The sequence below is a fragment of the Lipotes vexillifer genome, unplaced genomic scaffold, assembly GCF_000442215.2.
Source record: "Lipotes vexillifer unplaced genomic scaffold, Lipotes_vexillifer_v1.1 scaffold514, whole genome shotgun sequence".
In the NCBI taxonomy this organism is placed as follows: Eukaryota; Metazoa; Chordata; class Mammalia; order Artiodactyla; family Lipotidae; genus Lipotes; species Lipotes vexillifer.
The window spans coordinates 2,043,995-2,051,436 of NW_006789975.1; the positions used below are offsets into that span (position 1 = coordinate 2,043,995).

General features: G+C 41.0%; 1 protein-coding gene across 1 annotated transcript in view; it reads right to left on the bottom strand.

Moving 5' to 3' along the window:
- Window positions 1-567, bottom strand: part of CLK4 (CDC like kinase 4) — a 21,293-nt gene extending 20,726 nt beyond the window's left edge. The window contains exon 1 of the mRNA XM_007463121.1: window positions 461-567. The gene's annotated coding sequence lies outside the window, so the exon portion shown is untranslated. The remainder of the gene's footprint in view (window positions 1-460) is intronic.
- Window positions 568-7,442: the final 6,875 nt, after the last annotated feature.

Here is a 7,442-nt window from a genome sequence, read left to right on the forward strand (position 1 = left end):
CCCCCCCCCCCCCCCCCCGCCTCTCCGCCAGGGCACCTGGCCAGGGCCTTTGGCGCACTCAGAGGCAGAAGTCTGACCTCGGAAAATCCCAGAATGCTACAAACGGCCGAGGCCAGGGACCCAGTGTAAGGCTTGATCTAGGAAAACACTTGCCCCAGGAGGCTCTCGCAGGGTCTCACCCTGATCGGCGGGACAAGTCACGAGCCTAAGGAGCCGTGATATGAGTGGCCTGGCCTCTCTGAGAAGAGTCAGCGGCAGAGCCGAGGCCTTTCCGCCCTAGGATTTTAAATCTACCACGACACCTGGGCAACTTTAGGTTTCAAATGCTACGAGCAGAGCTGTGCCCTGAAGAAACCCCGGTCGCCGAGGCCCCGAATCCCGTCCTTTTTCCGACACGTGGCTTCGAGACCTAGAAGACTGGGAAACCGCCCAGCCCAGAACACCCTATGCGAAACCTTACCTCCGCAAAAGTAAAAGGCCCTTTGGCCAATAATTGTCACCAAACCGCCGTCTTCTCTCCCAGTCGCTGCGACAAACATCCTACAAAATGGCGGCAGCACCCTCTCCCTACAACCCCACCGTCGGCCTCTAGCGCCATTTATAAAGGACGAACGCGCCTGCGTAACAGAGCTCCCGCGCTCCCGCCTCTCCCCTAAGGGGCGGGGCCCTGCGTGACGTCAGGGGCGGGCCCGGCCCTCCATCACGCGGCTGCGCGGGCGGAGCAGTCCACGCTCCGAGACGTATGGTGGGTGAGGCAACTCCCTAGATTGTTTTCGTTGCGGGAGAACATGGGTGAAGACTGGAGGAAACGCCCTAAGCCTGTGGCACGTGTCTGCTGCTACTCGAGGAGTTATTCTGAATGCAGCACCTCTCAGCAGAGCCAACCGTGGCTCCGTTTCCAGCTCTCCCGCCCCAGTGGGCCGCACCACGGCTGAACTGCAGGCAGAGCCACCGCGCAATAGACAAGCCCCAAACCGGCTCGGTGCTAGGCCCAGGCTGGTGCTGGGGTTAGCTCAGTGAACGCGATTGTGTAGTCCAGCCGCTTTTAACGTCCTAAAAATGGATTCCGATAAATAGGATGTCTTAGGAAACAAGCTCAGAGGTGCTTATCTTTTTAAGGCCTGTGTTCTTAATAAAAACAACAAAAAAATAAGTTTCAGTTGAGACTCCTTACAAAATTTTTCCTGTTGTGGTCCCTGCCTTCTGGGCAGATTCGGTAGCTGGAAGTTTACCTAACAAACTTTTCCCCATTATTTATTCCCGTGAGTCAGTTTTATTTAACCAAGGCAGAGTAATGTCTGAGAGCTAGTGAGCCCCGTTAAGGGGCTTGCTTACCTCAGATAAGGTATTTCGCAGTTATAAGGATCCCCAGACAGTTTCCCGTTGTGAGCATGTAGAGTGAGAAGAGAGAAGAGGGCCAAAATCTGAGCCCTGGGGAGCACTTAAGGGACAGAGGAAAAGAGCCTGAGAAGGAATGATCAGAAGGAGAGGAGAACCAAGAGTGTGGTGTCAGAGTAAGCGAGAGAAGGGCTTAAATGAGGGAAAGGCTGACAGTGACAAATGCTGGGAAAGAGACAGGTAGGGTTGGTCCTGAAAAGGGTCAAGGGGATTTTGTGTTCTGACAAACATTCGATGGATAAAAGAGAAAGTCAGAAATCAAATTTGGGAGGGCATGGTTGGACTGTTGCGGGCATAAATCCAATAGCATGTGGGTTTGTACCTTGTACCTTGTTAGGTGAAAGGAGGGCACTGTCATTTCATGACCTAATACTGTAGAAAACTTGTGCCACCTACTCTGGATAATTTGAATTGTTATGGAGATTGTACCCCATGTTAAGAAGTGAAGAAGTGAAGTTTAAAAGATAATTGGAAAATTGGAAGTGAAAATTCTTTATGCTGTAGAATGAAACAGACGTTATTCTCCTCACCTGGAATAGCCACCATTTATGCATCTACAATTTTAAATCTTACCCATCCTTTGAGGTCTGTCTCTAAGATGCTATCTCTGACTACATCAGTTCCCACCCATCTCCCTGCTGTTACTACTCTGGTTAGAGATGAGGTCCTTAATCAGTTGGCCAAGGCACACTGGTGTGCCTGGAACCACCAAAATATGATGACCAATTTTGCCCATAGTGTGAAATGTATTGGTTCTACAATTGATTACGCCTACTATTTCAGGGACATCTATCAGTTGGAATGTTTAGCTGAGTAGACTGGGCCATCCTGTGAGGTAAAGTGGGACTCAGCTTGAGGTATATAGAGGCATAAATTAAGCTGGCAGCAAAGAAAAGTTCCCATTTTTTGCTGGCACATGAAAGATCTTTGTCTTGTGAGGCTAAAAGAGAATGTGGTCAGGACAGTGCACAGTTTTGTTCAAACAGCAATATAAACTTAAAAGACAGCCAAGTGGAAAGGCCCCCTACAGAGGGATTTATAGACATCACAAAACAATGTTACCCAGTAGTGGAGTCTGCTTTGTAGTTGCTGCTATCTTATTTTAGTGTCATTTTGAATATTTAAGTTTGTCTGCCACTTAAATATTAAGGTCTAATATTTGAAAGTGTGTCATGATCAGGAGGAGGTTGACATGTATGGTGCTCCTATTTACTCTCTGTGGCTTATGAGCTTTGACTGGAGACAAGGACCTGATTTATATTATCTTTGGTATCTCAGTGGCTACAAGCCAGTACATATTTGTAGGTTGTTTATGGAAGCTGCTTTTGGCTGATTTGCTCAGTTGGGTTAAGTTGGACTAAATCAAAGGTTGAAATTTACTCCCAGAATTCCTGGGCCAGTTGGCTTAATAATCTTACCTGGCACCTTAACCCTTTCTAATAAGTCAGTTACCTGGAAAATGAACACCTTGTGTCGGAGGACTTAATAAAAAGTCTGTCTAAATTTCTCAGAATCCACTATTAACACAAGAAAAACTGTCTAATCTGGTAGCTTCATCTCAACACAAGAACAAGTATATTGCAACAAAAAAATAAAATATCTAGGAATAAACCTACCTAAGGAGACAAAAGACCTGTATGCAGAAAATTATAAGACACTGATGAAAGAAATTAAAGATGATACAAATAGATGGAGAGATATACCATGTTCTTAGATTGGAAAAATCAACATTGTGAAAATGACTCTACTACCCAAAGCAATCTATAGATTCAATGCAATCCCTATCAAATTACCACTGGCATTTTTCACAGAACTAGAACAAAAAATTTCACAATTTGTATGGAAACACAAAAGACCAAGAATAGCCAAAGCAATCTTGAGAACGAAAAACGGAGCTGGAGGAATCAGGCTCCCTGACTTCAGACTATACTACAAAGCTACAGTAATCAAGACAGTATGGTACTGGCACAAAAACAGAAAGATAGATCAATGGAACAGGATAGAAAGTCCAGAGATAAACCCACGCACATATGAACACCTTATCTTTGATAAAGGTGGCAGGAAAGGACAGCCTCTTCAATAAGTGGTGCTGGGAAAACTGGACAGGTACATTTAAAAGTATGAGAATAGATCACTCCCTAACAGCATACACAAAAATAAGCTCAAAATGGATTAAAGACCTAAATGTAAGGCCAGAAATGTAAGGCCAGAAACTATCAAACTCTTAGAGGAAAACATAGGCAGAACACTCTATGACATAAATCACAGCAAGATCCTTCTTGACCCATCTCCTAGAGTAATGGAGATAAAAACAAAAATAAACAAATGGGACCTAATGAAACTTCAAAGCTTTGCACAGCAAAGGAAACCATAAACAAGAACAAAAGACAACCCTCAGAATGGGAGAAAATATTTGCAAATGAATCAACTGACAAAGGATTAATCTCTAAAATTTACAGGCAGCTCATGCAGCTCAATAACAAAAAAATAAACAACCCAATCCAAAAATGGGCAGAAGACCTAAATAGACATTTCTCCAAAGAAGATATACAGACTGCCAACAAACACATGAAAGAATGCTCAACATCATTAATCATTAGAGAAATGCAAATCAAAACTACAATGAGATATCATCTCACACCAGTCAGAATGGCCATCATCAAAAAATCTAGAAACAATAAATGCTGGAGAGGGTGTGGAGAAAAGGGAACACTCTTGCACTGCTGGTGGGAATGTGAATTGGTTCAGCCACTATGGAGAACAGTATGGAGGTTCCTTAAAAAACTACAAATAGAACTACCATATGACCCAGCAATCCCACTACTAGGTATATACCCTGAGGAAACCAGAATTCAGAAAGAGTCATGTACCAAAATGTTCATTGCAGCTCTATTTACAATAGCCCGGAGATGGAAACAACCTAAGTGCCCGCCGTCGGATGAATGGATAAAGAAGATGTGGCACATATATACAATGGAATATTACTCAGCCATAAAAAGAAACGAAATTGAGCTATTTGTAATGAGGTGGATAGATCTAGAGTCTGTCATACGGAGTGAAGTAAGTCAGAAAGAGAAGGACAAATACCGTATGCTAACACATATATATGGAATTTAAGAAAAAAAAAATGTTATGAAGAACCTAGGGGTAAAACAGGAATAAAGACAGAGACCTACTGGAGAACAGACTTGAGGATATGGGGAGGGGGAAGGGTGAGGTGTGTGCAGCCGCATAGCACAGGGAGATCAGCTCGGTGCTTTGTGACCACCTAGAGGGGTGGGATAGGGAGGGTGGGATAGGGAGGGTGGGAGGGAGGGAGACGCAAGAGGGAAGAGATATGGGAACATACGTATATGTATAACTGATTCACTTTGTTATAAGGCAGAAACTAACATACCATTGTAAAGTAATTATACACTGAAGTAAGAGTACTTCAGTGACAGTGTTTACTCTTCAATTTGCATAATCCTATTGATAAACAGATGTTAAAAATTATAAACAAGAAATAAATAAGCTTCACTCACTGGATTTTTGAAAAATTCAACAAACATTTTGAGACTTTTTCTTCAGAATTAAATAATGATTTCTGTGCTTCAAATAAACTGAGGATTCTCCCAACTGCATATGTTAAAGAAAGCCAATGGGTTTTTCTATTCAAGAGAATGAATAATACTGAATGTCAACAAAGTCACAAAATCTTTTAATCACTTAGTTCAAATAGAGTAAATGTTGACTTAAGAGAAGGATTTAATGACAATTGCTTTAATGTCAATAGAAAGACATAGATGCTGTTTGAGCAGCATTATGCAGAATATGGGCAAGACAACCAGCACATTCCAGAGAATTGTTTATGCTGCTTCATCTCTGAATAAATATTGTTTGCATCTTTATGTAAAAGCCCACTAAAATTTGGATTTGTATTATCTCCACCAGAAGTTTTTTTTTATTAACTCCTAACCCAATAAGATAATCTCTCCAAAATTTGCTCTTGTTTCTGAAGTCTCACCTAGAGTGGATCACTCTCAACCTTATAAGCAACTTTTTTCATGAGAAAAAAACTGATCATCTGAAAATGTGCTTGCAATTTTTAAATTAGAAAATTCTCTGAAAGCAGTATTTTTTAAACATCTTTATTGGAGTATAATTGCTTTACAATGGTGTGTTAGTTTCTGCTGTATAACAAAGTGAATCAGGTATACATATACATATATCCCCATATCCCCTCCCTCTTGTATCTCCCTCCCACCCTCCCTATCCCACCCCCTAGGTGGTCACAAAGCACCGAGCTGATCTCCCTGTGCTATGCGGCTGCTTCCCACTAGCTATCTATTTTACATCTGGTAATGTATTATGTCCATGCAACTCTCTCACTTTGTCCCATGAAAGCAGTATTTTTTTTTTGAAAGAAGTATTTTTAAACAGTTCATTTGAGCTGATAATCTGATGCTGATATACAGTGTGGAAAGCCACCAATTACAATTTTTTCTGTGATTATTTTATCTTCATCTGAATTTCTCTTAATCAGAAAGTTTGTTAGTTTATCATTTTCTTTGATATCAGTTGAGGAAATCATAAATGTCTTACACTTAGTGCTTAGAATATGCTGGTTTATATGTGACTTTCCACCATTTTTTATATTAAATGAACAATTGCATACAGCACTAAGAGCTTCAAAGGAATTTTTCCTTGTTTAATAAATGTCAATTGTTCAGAAAATTCATCATAAAATTTATACTTGTATTCTGACATTTTGGAGTTCAAATATATATGAATAAAAAACATAATAGCAATCACCACAAAAATTGGAAAGACTGAATTTGATTATCTCAAAACTGCATTAGTTCATCTGTCACTCACAGTCTGAACTAATAACCAGTTGTAAACTGGAGTTGAACCAGCAAAAGAATTGTGAACTAACAACAAATTGAACTTGAAATTTGATGCAAAAAAAGTGAACTTCTGGTTTGCTTGCAAGGGAGAGCTCTACTTGTGAGGGATATCAGCCCCAAATAAAGCCAGAGCTGATCTTTTATAAGGTTTTGGGAACCTGACATTTAGGCATTGGTGGATTTCAGAAGCAGAGGTATTTAGGAATTGATGGACTTTCAGCTGTGCTAGTGTGGCTACTGGCGTGAAGCTGCAATAGTTTTCTTTTAATTGTCTGGCTTTGCTGTTAGGGTAATTCTGGCCTCCTAGAATGAGTTGGGAAGCATTCCTTCCAACTCTATTTCATGCAAGAGTTTGTGAAGTATCAAACTATACCAGTGGAGTCATCTGGGCCTAGGCTTTTATGAAAAGATTTTTTTTTTTTTTGCAGTACACGGGCCTCTCACTGTTGTGGCCTCTCCCGTTGCGGAGCACAGGCTCTGGACGCACAGGCTCAGCGGCCATGGCTCACGGACCTAGCCGCTCTGCGGCATGTGGGATCTTTCCGGACCGGGGAATGAACCCGTGTCCCCTGCATCGACAGGTGGACTCTCAACCACTGCGCCACCAGGGAAGCCCTATGAAATGATTTTTAATTATTAATTTCATTTCCTTACTTGTTATAGGTCTATTTTGATTATATAGTTCTTCCTGAGTCAGTTTTGATAATTTGTGTTTTTCTAGCAAGTTTCCCATATCATAGAAGTTGTTTAATTTGTTGGCATACAATTGTTCACTATATTTCCTTATAATTCTTTTAGTTTTTCTAGGGCTAATGGTGATGTCCCTGTTTCATTAATGATTTTGGTGATCGCCCCTTCTCTCTGTTGGTCTAGTTAAAGGTTTTTCAATTCTGTTGCTCTTTTTAGAGAACCAACTTTCATTTTATTTTCTCTATTGTTTTTCAATTTTCCATTTCATTGATTCACACTCTAGTATATGATGTCCTATTTTCTACTTGACTTGGGTTTAGTTTTTTCTTCTTTATCTAGATTTTTAAGATAAAAGCTTAGATTGTTGATTTGAGATCTTTCTTCTTTGCTACTATATGTGTTTGAAGCTATAAATTTCCCTCTAAGCACTGCTGCAACCCATAAATTTTGATATATTGTGATTTC